The sequence below is a fragment of the Anser anser genome (genome assembly GCF_964211835.1).
Source record: "Anser anser genome assembly, chromosome: 3".
Taxonomy (NCBI): domain Eukaryota; kingdom Metazoa; phylum Chordata; class Aves; order Anseriformes; family Anatidae; genus Anser; species Anser anser.
Window position 1 is genome coordinate 93,051,674 of NC_139722.1, and position 14,877 is coordinate 93,066,550.

Sequence of the window (14,877 nt, forward strand, 5' to 3'; positions counted from 1 at the left end):
CAACTTCTAGCCTTTCCTCACTGGTGTGAAGTAAGAGTTTGGCACATGTTGAAAACAACAAGCAGAAATTAACTTGCTCTCTCCCATCTTTAATGTCAATAATCGCCAGTAATTATTTGGAGTATTAAACACAGTCATCTTGCCGTCACCTTAATTCTCCACATTAAAAAGGGATTATATAACAAATTAGCCTGATTTAGTCTCTCTTCAAGGGACTTACCCAGTGGTTCACTCTTCTTTATTAAATTAGCAGTCGAGGAAGCTTTTGGCTTGCAGACATGTTATGAAATCCTGCCCAAGTTCAGACCACCGGTGCTAGCAATTGCTCAAGTGCTAACTGCTCTGGAACCACCTCCTCAGTATTTGCAGGGCCTGAACTCCAGCTGACCCACCGCACAGTGAAAACATGCTGGTAGACACTTGTAATCTGATCTTCTGACATTTGCCTTCCAGTTTAGAACAACTGATCCTCAGTTCACCAGGGTCACGGAGTCTCTCAACTCTTTCCTGTGCTTGTTTAAATATAACCCAGCATTCAGATTTGGGTATGCAACAACGAAATCTCTGCTAATTCTCTCTCTTGTGATGACTTAGCGGGAAGGAACAGTTGCAAAGCACAGCTAGGTGCCTTTCCACCGGCTGTGAGGGAACATCTCTGTTGCTTTCAGTGCTGAGGATGTCTGCTCGCCCGAAGGGTAAGTTGCAAACACACGGAGCATCTTATTCCTCCTCGGCTGACTGTATGCCAGAGAACTAACACTTCTTTCATACAGAATTACACAGAATGAAGTCTGCTGATAGCTAGTCATGTGAAGGCCTGACGCAATGCCCACTGAAGCCAAAGGCTGTTTTTCTTCTGCCTTTATAGGCTTTGGATCATCGCCTTACTCAAAACACTAAACCTGTGAGAATTTCAAACTTTATGGTCAAAATCCATTATTTTCTGCATTCCTTGCTTCTAGCTGTAACAAGTCCATGTCACCACCACAATGCTACATTTGATGGTAAGCAGACCTGTGAATCAGTACAGAAACAATTATTTACTCCTGGTTTTTCCCTTCTCTTTCTTTACCTTCTGCCTTGAGGGTACAAAACCAACTGTTCCAAATAGACCCTTCTCATATTTATCGGAATAGCAATCCATGTCTGTCCTCACTGTGTCTGAAGTACTCACCTGAAGAAGTCCTAAAGGACTGATTGATGATGACAGCCCTGAGTGCTGCCCACTCTTGGGGATTTCACAGTGCAGACATGCACTCATGGGTACTTCATATAGGACTATATTTGGTGGTTAGGTGACCGCAGCTTTTGGCAACTGCTGTTGGAAGCGATGGGTAGGCCAGAGGTGGAGGTCCCTGTGCTCTGCTAATGATCCACTTCACATTCAGTAGACAAAACAGAATCTGACGAAGAAAATACAACCTCTTTTTTTCAGAGTTACTGGTACTTACAACTACCGATCGCAAAAAATAAATGTTCTAGTTGAATCTGGCTTATACTACAGGGAACAGTTCTTAACTGGCAAGTTTGAGAAAGACCACAGTTGCTTTAAAAACCCTCCTTAGTGTTGATTTCCGTTATTTTCTTATTTAGGCTATCTGTCTTTTTTTTGCACGTGCAGTTACCTCATGAACTGTTAACCCACATTGCTTTGGGAAAGCTCAGTTAGTTAGGGAAAATAAAGTCACATTTTCTTCCAGTAGTACCAGTTCCCTCATGATCTGCCTACCACAGTTGTAAAAGTATTGACTTTATCCATCTGCCCAACTGATCAGTAATATTCAACTGACATTGGTGTTTCCCTTTAAAAAGTCTTTATGAGGGGTGTTTTTTGGATGTCTTTTTTGTGTGTGTGTGTTTTTTGTTTCTTTTTTTTTTAATTTTTATGAAAACCTGATTCTGTCAGATGCTTTGTTATATTCCTAACAGCCTCTGACTTCAGAACAGCTGAACATTCTCATGGGAGGAACATATTGTACCATGCCTCAATATTCATCACTCAAAGTAATTAAAGTCACCCAAAGAGAAATTAATTGGTCCTACAATTGCATAAAATTATTGAACAATTAAGTAATAATTCATCTGAAGTTGTTCATAGTAAGAAAAGCTATGTGCAAGCATGCAATCTGAGATAGAAGCTCAATGTACTTGCCTAAGGAGTGATGATTTACAGCAGATAGGCTGGAAAAATCAAAAACAAAAAAACAACCCAACCTTCAAGTGACAAATCACATGGGGAGTTCATGCTGCCTTTGGGGATCTTCACACCCAGAAATGGAAGAATTTGCAGTAATTGTCCTTCCAACCACACTATTATGTGCAGTGTGGAAACAGCTTCTTTCAAAACCCTTCACACCAAAAAATAAAACCTCTACCCGCTCAGAGTATTTAAAATAAACAGTATATCTTATAGAAATGGACAGGAATAAAGAATCTACTTATATAGGAAAGGATTTCTAAAGATAATAAACTGACGATTCAATATTTTAATAATGTAATTTTTTTCCCCTAATTTTTACAGTTTCAGGATTTTACAATGCTGATTTAAACATCTCAAATTCTGCAGACTGGTTTAATGTGACCTATATGTAAAACGTCCCACTGGTGATGTGAAGCACATGCTTTCCCGTGCCAATATGTACAGCTTTAGTTCAGAGTGCAGCAGCTTGTACTTTTCTATCTAGTACTTTTGCTTTGGTCCCTGTTGTCAGGCAGTATTTTAATACTGAAATGTAATATTGCAAATATTATATTTAAAATGTCTTCTGTTCTATAAAATGTGCTAGCCCTGTAAAGTGAAATTCTGTTGGAATCCTGATAACAGGGGGCAAAACAACCAGATGCTGGCAGTTTTTGTAGAATATTTGTGACCTTCATTTTTAGTCCAGCAGCATGGACAGGGTGGAATTACATCGGCAAGCCCACATACTCACCAAAAAACTTCAGCCCCCCGGTACAGTCGTATGGGATTCAAAACATCGCAAAATACTTCTGACCTCTCTGAGCAGTGATCACCCCTAGTCATGGCATTCTTCAAACTGGAAAAAACAAACAGCAACTTAAGATATATTTTTTTTTAACAGAACGAAAGACAAACAAAACAAAAACATTTCAGAGGGAGAGACTGAGCCAAGAAGCTACCCATTAGTATGTCTCCTCAGAGAGATTTCCCACCCCTTCCCCTCCCCCCCAAAAAAACCAGCCACCCAACCACAAGCAAACTATGCGTATTTATCCACTTGAATTTCTTTTCTGCTATGTTTTGCCTTAAAAAGCTACAGAGGAAAGGAAAGAGAGGAAAGAAAAAGGGAATAGGAGACAAAAAAAGGAGGAGGAAAATCTCATCCTAAAGCTTTGAGGGACATATCGGTCAGTGAGGAATGTATTCAAAGAAGCTTTGTGGAGTTCCTCACGTTAATCCTATTGGCAAATAGTGGGATTTGTGTTGCATAGCTCCTAAGCTTGGGTCTACAGGATTGCTACAAAACACAAGCAATGTCTGTAGCAAGAATAGAACAACACTAGAAGTGCAGAGGAATGAAACTTAAGAGACTATCAGTTTTAAGAGTAACATTCAGGAAGAAGACAGGGGCAGTGAAAAACGGAAGTACAAAACACCTCCAAAGCCATCAAATGCTAAAAGATTCATTCAAAAGTGTCTCTTCCATGGTAAAATATTCCTGCTGCCTAACTTCATTGACAGCACCATTTCCACAGGGACTGGAATCTGATCTGACATCTAATTTACAGAAGCTTATAAAATTTCTTTACTGTAACAGCTCACAAACAATAACGTATTATGGATTTTACATGGGTACTTTATTTTCCCGCAGAAGTCAATAAAGTCATGCCAGCAGAAATCTTGGCTTTACATTCACATAAAATATTTTATCTCAAAGAGCAATAGGAACCCTAATCAGACTGCATCAGTCTATATTGTTACAAACTGCAATTAATCTGCTCAGACTGAAAAGCCATACCAGTTTTTGACTGAAAGGCATGTCATTAAGTTTCTGAGTTGTTTACATGTAATGCAACATGACAGGAATTTGTGCAGAGATGAGAGAAAATGAGCTATTTGAAATTAACTGTTTGGAATCCTGTCTATAGCTGTTTGCAGTCTGCAGTGAATTGGCAGGGCTGATTACAGGGATTTGTGTGGGTTTTGTGAGAGGGTTTCTCATACTGAGTTGTTCTTTAAGAAATGCTTGGTAAAAACTCACTGCGCCTTTGGGTGTTCAGGTCTAGGAAGAGAGGAAGTATGCACTAACACCCTTGGTTTATAGCAAGAGTAAGTAGTAAAACTAAAATAAGGAAATATATGGAATATATAAACCAGGAGATCACACAAATAACATGATTTGTACCTTATATGTGAAGCGTGGCACTTACCTCCCCCAGTTCCCTTACAACAGGACACCGAGGCAGCCGATGGAGCCTGCAGAATGGTTTGGCAAACAGCAGCAGTTAGGCAGAACGGTACCACACGTGTGACTATCAGAGATGCTGTGCGGAAAGGTAGAAAGGAGAAGATTAGACAAGTACAGAGGAAGATCTGCAGACTTGCCTGTACAGTGGCTTGTTGGGGTTAGTTTGGATGTAGAGAGTCAAGGTGAGCACAGGACCCAGGCTCTGTGCTCAGGCCTGGGCTGAATTAGTGTAGATATATCCCACTTGGGAAAGCTCCCTCAGCGGTGCAGCGTTTTACCTCCTTATCCTAGTGGGTTAGTTCAGTAGGGAGGCAGGCAAGAAGTCTTCGCTCTCCAAAATACAGGAACGATTAGATTTCCACATGATTATGCTCGAAAACATGAACCATGAAAGTTCGGAAAGCAGGAAGCAATTTGAAAGATCCAAGTATTTATTTATTTGTTTGTTTTAAACCTCATACTTGGCATCTTGACAACCTTCTGATCTGGGGCAGAAGTAGAAGTTTGTGAACAAGGTTTTTGAATGTCTGAAATAAGATTTGGGCCAAAAATGAGTGATCTTGTATGCCAAATTATGATACCTCGAATAAATAGCATCAGGGAACAGAGGACAGGTACACAGCATTTTCTGTCACTTTATAATGTTTCAAACTTATTGCTTGAAATATTGAGGACCCCTAAATCACCATGCACTTTGGAAATCTTGATTTAAAACCTTTTTTGTGTCAGAGAAGAATCTTCTTCTTCCAGAGGAGAACCTCCCCATCATCTGGGAAAGCATGTTTGATGAGGAGGAAAATTAGACTAAATAGTAACTTGAAAAATTGAATTAATTCTCAAAGAATTAATATGCTTATGGAAAACCAGCTGAAAGGTACGGCTTCAAATCAATTTTTTTTTGGAAGAGGAAGAAATTAAATTGCTGTCATTAAAAAGACAAGTCTTGAGATAGATGTTCAGGATGTGCAGGATGCCCCTGCCTCCCGTAGCACCCTGACTACCTTTCACACAGGTGCTGTGCTGACCCCCAGCTGTTGGTGGCCTCTGCCTGGTCTCTTCCTGTCTCACCATATATCCAAAATGGCTGAAATCCAATAGCTTCTGAAAATATATCCTCTGAAATAGCACTTCCTTAAAAAAAAATCAACAAAAAACAAACTTGGACCAAACATAATGCTATGAAAAGCCTTCTCTCTAAATAGTTCCTCTGACGAATACAGTAATGGAAAGAAACAGAGTACATTGAAGCAAATCTATCCCATGTTAATTATGTTGCTTTTTCCCTTAGGAGACAGTGTTGGGTATATGGCAGAACACAAACTGCTGAAAAATAAAATGTGCTGCAGAACTGGAATCTCGTTAGTCTCTGCTTAATGTTTAGCCTTTCACTCGCAAGCTGGGAGAGATGGCAGTTCGTGTAGGAAACACCATGTCTCTGCCAGGCTGTGCACAACAGGGGTAATCAAACAGTCTGCAAGCACTGCACACACATGCACTTGTCCATGCCAAGACCAAAAAAAAAGTATTTTGGGGGCACAAACATACAAGCAGCTGCTGCAGCAATCTGAGGTGCTGTTGTTACTACCTCCAAGCCTCTTTCTATTCTATGGAGATGCAAAGGACAAATATAACCTCATGAAATGCTGTATTTAGAATACAACTGAGATACGGACTTTTGTCCAAATTAAAGTACGTCTGCCCCACTGCTAGTGGCACTTGCCCAACTAGCTAGTGAGACATCTACTTCTTATTCTTTAGTTATAGAAAGCTGTTATATGTGCATTATATGGCTAACAAAACACCTCTACAACTAAGCTTAACACTTGAAGCTGCTACTCTCAACTTTGAAACGCTGTGTAACACACCAGTCCCAGTCACAACATAGTATGAACAGTGGGCATCAGTGACTATGTTCCCACATAAAGCTGATGAAATACCAGAGATGACCCTTACATTTTGCACTCCAGCAGAGAATACTGATGTAAACATCCACTACAGCCTAGAGCCTAGCATTGCAATGAAGAACCAACAGACAACGTTGTCCCCAGCTCATCCCTCAAAAGCAGGCTGTAGCCCAGAGCAGTCGCTTTGATCCACCCCGCTGCCATCTGCTTGAAGTTTTCCCTTGCACGCCAAGGTTCAGCTAGGGAACTGGAGATTTGAAAGTTTGGGTCAGAGCTTGTGTGGAAAAGTAGTTTTCAAAGGAACTAATCTCCCACCCTGGTCCAAAGCATCATGAAAGTGTCAAAGGGATCAGGTACCAGTGCTGGGCAGGATAAATATACCAGCATTTATTAGTGATATGAGTAAGCAAATTATTTCTTGCCTTGAAGAGTCAACCAGTTTGCAGCTTTCAGACTCCATGTAAAATTTAACATACAGTCATGAAATGCACTGAATTCTTCAGTGACTCCAGTCATGAGTCAGAGAGTTGCACTGCCCCATCCAAGCACATGTCCTATCAAGCACGATAGCCATGGTCCTTCCATCACCAGCTGCAGGATCTGGCTCAGAATCACAGAATAATCCATGCTGACAGGGACCTCTGCAGGTTATCTGGGGACAACCACTTGCCTGCTTAGGTCACATTTATTCAGGGCTTCATCCAGTCAAGATTTGGGGCTCTCCAAGGTTAAAGAACCTACAAACTCTCTAGGCAACTGTTCCAGTGCTGCACTACCCTCAGAGTGAGAAAAAAAATCCTAATAACTAATGAGAGTTTTTATCATTGTGACCTGTGCTTGCTGCCTCTTGTCCTGTCACTGTGCTCCTCTCAGAAGAATCTGGCTCCATCTTTATGTATGGGCTCGTTCCTCTTACTGCCCATTTCCCCTCCAAATACCCTCACATTCTCCATCCTCAGACAAACTACTCCATCCCCCAAAAAAATAAGTCAGGATGACCAAGTTCATCCTTGCTACCATCCTTCTTCATGGCTTGCAGTCTTCCCTCGTTGTAGCCACTCTCACTTCACCACCTTGATCACAGAAGTATTTAAGTTCACCCATGAAACAGAGCTTTCACTTTTTTTTAATCAAGGCAGGCAATCAGCAGTGGACAGGACAGTGCCCTACAACTGGACAAGCTTTCCTGGAACAAACACACGTGACTAGGCATTTGGGTAACAGGATCCAAAGTTCCTCAAGCCAGAAAGTTCAGGCCAAACTTGATTAAGACTTCAGCAGAAGAGGGCATGTTTTCCTCTTGATATTCTTTCCTCCAGACATTTCAAATTCCCTTTTTTGTCTCTTGCTCTTTCTGTAAACTGTTCCTCAGCCTGTGTTTCCTAGGCAGCTCATGCTGGTGGGAGTCATTTCTGTGATGCCAGTGTTCTTTTCATGAGGCTGCCTTAGCTCAAGGCAAAGAGCGTGAGCCTATTTGAGACTGAAAAGCTATTCTGCACCACGTTAGATCAACAAGGTACAAATATTCTCGTGCTTTCTTGTCTTTCAGCATAGCACAAGAGTCCTACCCATTTCATCCCATTATAAAAAGCATATATTCAGGGAAACAAAAGCATGCCCAGCACTATCAAAATGACAGAACATTCTCACGTTCTGCTTATTGACACTCCAGTCACGACCAGTTTTTGATGTGTGCAGTGAGGAATTCATATATATCAGGAAAATCTTTCTATGACAGAGTTAGTAGGTTGAAGTTTGTGTGTCCTGAGGCAAAAAAACTACTGCAGTAATCTACTCTGAGACCAAAGTGTCACACAGGACATGTTAAGGCCTAGTGCAGACCTCAGAACGGTGTGAGGTAAATAATACCTAAAGCGCTGCTGCCAATCGCTATGTCACAGGCATGTTCCATGTTTCTGAGCCACCAAGATTACGTCCACTTTCCCTATCAAATTTTGCACAGTGACTTCAGATTTTTTAAATATATTTTCAGTGTCTGAACCTAGAATTTTCCACACTTGAGTTTTCAGGACTGTCCTAACCCATATTTTGATCCCTGAACGGAAAGGCTGATTCATTTTCTTTCCTTTCATTACTTAAATAGTTGAAATATATTTTTCTTTGCCATTTCTTGATGGCAGTAATCAATCAGCTTATTATTATTGGAAATAATTTTGGCCATAAGCCAAATCCTGCATTACAGCCTTGAGGATGTTTCCATGCAACATAAGATCTGGAAAGCATTCGGGTGGCTTAGCAGGATTTCCACACAGCTCCAGAGAGCAGATATTATGGAAACTCTGCAACCTTTTGAACATAGCATGTTCTCTTTCTTTCTTGGCATTTCAAACCTATGAGGCTTCATGATCAAAGCCCTAGCACACCCCAAATAATAAAGGAATCACCAGACACTCTACCTTGATGTCAGGATCCTGTTTCCCACGTAATTTTTGGCTGATGACTGGGGTGGAGACACAGGGGTAAAGCAACACTCGAGCAGCATTGCAGAAATCTAGACTGAAGTTTTTCATACTTCACTGAAGTCCAAGGCCATTTATGTGCTTTGCTGAACATGCTAACTTCAGAGACATTAGACTGGGAAGTACATGGAAACCGGCAGGACCCAAAGCATCAGCTCACAACAACCAACCACTGAGAAGCTCACAAAGGATTGGGGGTCACGGACTGTGTCTAGCACCTGATAGAGTGTTCCAAGGGTGCATTGAAGATGAAGATCTCCAGAACCTGATGGCCAGATTTTCTCAGCCTCAGCTCAGGCTTAGTTCAGTCTGAGCCTGAGCAGGAAATGCCAGAACCCATCGGCAAGGCCCAAGATCTGTGCAAGGTAAGATCTGGGTAATTCTTTCTGTCGGACATTGTCACCACAAGACCAAGGAGAACAGCTGGAAACCGTTCAAAGTGCCAGGACCTTGTCATGCCTCATGGTGAGCCGGCTCTGGGAGGACCCTATGCAGTAGGCTCACCCACTGATTTCTTCAAAGAATATCCACCAGTCATCACGAAGTTACTGGTAAGGATCCTGTCGTTGAGAAACACAGACAGATTGCCATTCAGCCTTGTGGCACCCTGGGTGAACTTCACAGAGCAATATGAACAAGCTATTGAGTCCATGCTCTATCACAGGCACAACGTCCAGAAAGATTTTCGATTTTCTGCTCCAGCTCAGCTTTAAAACCAGGTAGTTTTCTTCCTCCCACTACTCTTACTGGTTGTAGATTGCCATTGCTTTGACAATTAGAAAGTTTTTCTAATTGCCAATGTAAATGTATTCTGTTCAGTTTAATGCCCTTTGCTAAAAATGGTCTTTTTCCCCTTCAGATATTACCCCTCTAATGTCCTCTTAGAGGGTGTCTGACCTTGAGCTGGGCAGCTAGCCTCATTCTTCTCACTCTGCTGCTGGAGACAGACTAGGAATACCCCATTTTCCCATGTTTTCCTTGATCCCTGAGATTGATCCTGGCTCTGTCTGCTGTCCTCCCCAGAGGAGGCATCCCTCCAGGAAAAAGAAATTCAAAGGAGGAAGTCAGAGTGTTAGCAAAGGCCAAGGTCTTCCTGTCCACCGACCCCATTAGGCTGAGATGCTCATAGCAGTGCTATGATGTTGCCCCAGTGGCACTTCTCCCCCTCACTGGGGAGCACTGTTTCTCCTTGGATTCTTTCTTCTTGCCTAAACAGAAGATGCATCACCAATTGTTGTGACATATTCAGGGAAAATTATTATTATTTCTTTTGTATGAAACAGATCAATATACCACAGACTTGTAGCAACCAGATTATAAAGTAATAGAACAAACTTAGGAAGATGAAGAGGAAAAAACCCCAAATTATAAATGAAACGAGCCCTGCCTCCAACCTTACATTTAAGCCAACAAATATATTAAAACATGTTTTTAACTGCTAAGTATTGGCAAGCATAGCCAATCCTAGAGCAATCACAGAGCAATAAAATAGCAGCCATAAAAAACAGATTGGATACTATGAGATAAACTGCAGCACATCAATTTACACAATTAATAACTGCCAGAATAATTGCAATTCATTTATGAGTTGGAATCAAATCGTAAATCAGTCCCAGCAATGTGTTAAATAACAAATACCAATTTTAATACAGAATTGCTGAGTATGGCATTAGTAATTGTAAGGAGTGTTGTAAATACAGATGCTTATACCCTAGTGTTGCTCACAGTATTATTTACACATTTTGCACTAACATTTTGTCCCCATTGGTGTCACATACAACAGTATTCCCAAAGTGCTGTACTATTACTTTTGGATTTCCATGTACCTACTTTGCCTGTTGTACAATGGACTACGGCCATATCTTTTGCCCAGCAATCATATACATGCTTAGCAGTCCTTCTTTGATTAATATCAGAAAAACAAGGATTTTTCAGGCTGCAGCAATGAGTTTCTGTGATGGTAGAACTGTTCCCAAATACTACTGATTATTATAACCACAAAGCAAAACACACGATTCCTGTTTGTAAACTATTATTACAGGGCCTTAACATGTGTAGTTGTGAAGCTAGACCTTGATTAAAGGTTTAATTTACAGTGCAATACTTTGTGCTCACAGCTTGTTCCAGAAGAGAGGGAACAAGTTGCATCCAAGACAGACGTGCGGTTGCTGACTGCCTGTGATGGCTCGTTTCTCGTGAGCAGGTGTGGTAAGGGTGAGGCAAAGGGGCATACCTGTCACCCTCTATTCTTCCTCTATTCTTCTATTCTTGCTTTTCACAAGTCCGGCATAATGGCACCCTATCTTCTACATGTCTCGGTACTCAATGTAGAAGCCTTCTGGCTTCTCTGTCCCCTTGGATATGACTCTGGGGAATAATCCAGAAATCAACTTTGTCATCACATTCACCTTGAGAGGAAAAGCACCTCCTTCCTACCTCTTCTCCTGTGTAACCCTCATGCAGAACAAGGCTGAGGTTTAGTGGAATTCTTGTGTCTCTGCATTTGAGATAATTGTGCTTCAAAATGAGAAAGTCCCATAACACGTGCAATATTCATGCACCATGGGAGATTTTCTTCAGCTTCACTGAGCTTTGGATCAAGCTTCATATCACCTTAAACTTCCCACAGTCTCAGACTGCATCATTACTGGCCTCTCTACAAGCCTGCAAGGGACCCAGCAGCCCCCCCCAAGCAGGATTTCAATTAGCTCCATCTCCATCTTAATTCACCAGTTGATCTAATGATGTTTGGAGTGAGGCCTGTTCCACATTTGCTCATCAATACTACATCTCAGCCCTTCTATATTTATCTTCCCTGGGATTACAGGGAGGACAGAAGGAAACTGTGAATAGTTTGCACCATTCTTCTTGCCTTATCAAGGGCTTCTGGTATGGAAAAGAGTGCTGGTTGTTTTGCAAATCTGCAAAACAAGCGTACTTATCGACAGCTACATCATGTTTCAATACAGTATAATATATAATATAATAAATATAATATGGCTGAAATACGTTTCATTTACATTTGTTTACCTGTTTCCTAATTGTAAGATTCCTGTCCATGGCAAAGCAGGAAGTATATTTCTATAACAATTTCCTGATGAAAGTAGGTAGGTACGTCTTCAGAGCACACCTACGAAGAGTAGAGCTTTATGCATGCCATACAACAGATCTGTATTTCAGGTGAAATCCACAGGGTGCAGCTGAGGGTTTGAAACACTTACTCCACCTCCCTTTCCTTTGGTATCATTCTAGATTATGCTATCTTCTTATTTTGCCTTTATATGATACAATTTTTAAGCACTTATTTGGACAGCTATCAAGTATCCTTAAAGACTCCCACAGATGGAGAAGCAGATGCACTGTAACCATCTTGGGCCAGAACTATGATTAACTTTCAAGTTAATGTGCCTGTAAGAATGGACTGCACATTAGAAATGTTTCTTCCATTTCAACCAGGAAAAACAAAACAAGGTTTAAAAGTAGCCTCTAGATTTGGGTGCCTACCATGAGATTTTTTTTTTCTGTCTTTTTTATGCAAAATCAGCAACACATCTGAAATGCTGGAAGCTGGTGGTCTCCTGTCCGTAAGCCAAGAGAGATCCTCCCTCTTCTGCGCTGGTGACTTGAGTTGCACTTATGACTCCTACAGAAATGCCTCAAAGGAACTGTGTCCAAAATCACACTAGCCTTTCATAATGCTATAACATACCTTCTCAGCAGGAGAGGAATGGCTATTTTTGGTATCACTAACCTGCAGTTTTCATTTTCATTAATTTTATCTGCTGTTTCTGTTTATGAAAGCATGAAACCAAGACAGGCAGCTCAGCCAGTTGGAAAGATTGGGATGGGTAATTGTTCCTCATCTGTCCATGAACTTCTTCAGATGTTTTCACCACACTATATTCTATGATTCCATGATATGAATGTCTGTAGGATGATTATCTAGATCTGCAAGCATTACTGATCCCTTAAGCCAACAACTCCCTGACCCCAAGAAAATATGATTTCTTCTTTGCCGCGCAGAGAGCCTCTCTTACAGTAGCACCCTACATTCCCTTTTACCCCAGAACACACTACCAGCTTACACCTCACACACATCTCTCTGGGCCTACAAGCATGCTAGTTACTTCCACCATCAGCAACCATATCCATTTTAGCTTCCATTTAAGCACTAAAGGAATCTCCTTATCTCCCTCCCCCTGCCTGATTATTGTGTTTGGTTAGATTATGGCTTTCTGGTTCACGTCAGATGAACATAAGCTTCACAGATAGGTGGTGAAGAGTCCATAAATGAAATTATAGGTTGGGCAAAGTCAAAGTAATGACTAAGTAGCCACAGGTAGACTGGCCCAAAGAAGAACAACCTTCATAAGTGACTTCATATACAGCTGGTCATGCTTAGCTTGGGAATAGCCTCACTGCTTCAAGAAATGTGAGAGACTGTATCTGACGTATCCCCTTCTAGCTCCCCTGAATTCTATCCTTTCTCCCTGGAGCCCAGTTTCAGTCAGCGATTACCCGCGTGCCAACTTGGACTGAGCGCAACAGTGGGTCGGGAGAGGGTGTAAAGAAACAATGCAACAACACAAAAGGCCCAGTCATGGGACTAACTGGGGAACCAAGGACTGTACAGGCCAGGCCAGATGAGATGTGCATGTATATATGTCCCCTGGCAGCTAAGACTGCCCCACCTTGGTGCAAATAGCAGGGCTGAAGGTGGGACATTGCTGCCTCAGGTTGTGTCAAAGGACAAAGCTGTGAGAGCATGTTGCGCCTTTGCCTCAAAAGCCCAAGCAAACATTTGGAGGGAATTTGGCTCGGCACTTTCAGAGCCCACGTGCTATGTAAATGGTAGCAGGTGTCTACAAAGCTGAAAATAAGCTGGTATTTTGCAACTGCCTACTCTTGTATGCCCAAAGTTCCAACAAGAAGCACATCTGCTGTGGGGATGAAAGGACCCCCTTTAGCCACACGGGTGCAATGCACGCAGTGAGGGTCACAGGACAGGGGGTGGCTGTGTCACTGTGCAGCTACAACAAGCCTCAGCCAGCCGTATACTTATGCCTCTTACAGGCATCAGGAACACAACATCCTAAGGCAAGCTTCCCAAAACTTTGAAGATACTTAGACTAAGGGAGAGGGGATGAGAGTTTCTTTGGGCTGTCTCTGATATGAATTTGGATGAAGAGCTTCAGTTAATACCAAGCACACCAGCTTGTACAAGCATAACTTCTTTTACAGAGATTCCTGCAAAATTATCAGAGGATGTAAAGTGTCATTACTACTTAGATATAGCATTTTCAGACGAAAATGTCACAATGCTTTGTTATCTTTAACTAATTAATCTGAATTATTTCTGTGAAGTAGAAAGGTGACATGGATATGGCTCACTTCACCCCAGCCCTGAAGTGTAGTCATCGCTAGTGTGGAGAACGTCAGCTGCATCATAGCACGCAGAGATCTCACCCCCGTTTAAAAGGAAGTGAAGACTATCATCTCTAGTTAAATTTCACAAGGAGCGTAGGAGGTCAGGAAGCTGTGTGCATAAACTCAGACTGGACCTGGCAAGGCTAAGATCTGCTTTGCAAGACAGCTGTCACTCTGTCACAACAACATTTCTCAGGACTGCTGGCGGTCCGGGCAGCAAGGCAGGTCAGAGTCCACGCATTGCAAGAGCTTTGGTTTCTCAGTCAACAGCTGGATCAGCCTGGAAATAGATCTCAAGGAAAAATCCTCAGCACCCTGCCAAGCTGCTGACAGCCCACATGGGACGGAGCAGTGCCTGTTTGTATCACGCTCCCTCCCCGCCAGCACAACCACACACACTCTCAGGGTAGGAGCTCTCTCTGGTAAGTCCTTCCCTATTTAAGGCAGGATTTAAGCTTGCACTTACCTGGAAGTAAGTGCACTCTTCTTCCAATGCTTCCCCATCTCAGGTCAACAATTTCTGCAACAGCAACAGACACAAGGAGATTAATGAAATCAGCAGTGCCTCACATGATTAATTACAATTCCGTATCAACAGCCAGCAGGTGAGGAAACAGCAGTAAAATTCTTCTGCCC

At 42.0% G+C, this 14,877-nt stretch overlaps 1 long non-coding RNA gene across 11 annotated transcripts in view; it reads right to left on the reverse strand.

Moving 5' to 3' along the window:
• Nucleotides 1–14,877, reverse strand: part of LOC310897932 — an 85,500-nt gene that overhangs the window by 13,026 nt on the left and 57,597 nt on the right. For 9 of the 11 annotated variants that reach the window (XR_014582796.1, XR_014582797.1, XR_014582798.1 and 6 more), the window contains 5 exons: nt 14,708–14,761; nt 4,393–4,506; nt 2,934–3,038; nt 1,175–1,403; nt 221–1,014 (listed from right to left, as the gene is read on the reverse strand). This is a non-coding gene — a long non-coding RNA (uncharacterized lncRNA). Of the gene's footprint in view, nt 1–220; nt 1,015–1,174; nt 1,404–2,933; nt 3,039–4,392; nt 4,507–5,431; nt 11,182–11,844; nt 11,945–14,707; nt 14,762–14,877 lie in introns of all 11 variants that reach the window. The other 2 variants (XR_014582803.1, XR_014582801.1) reach the window with 2 other exon arrangements.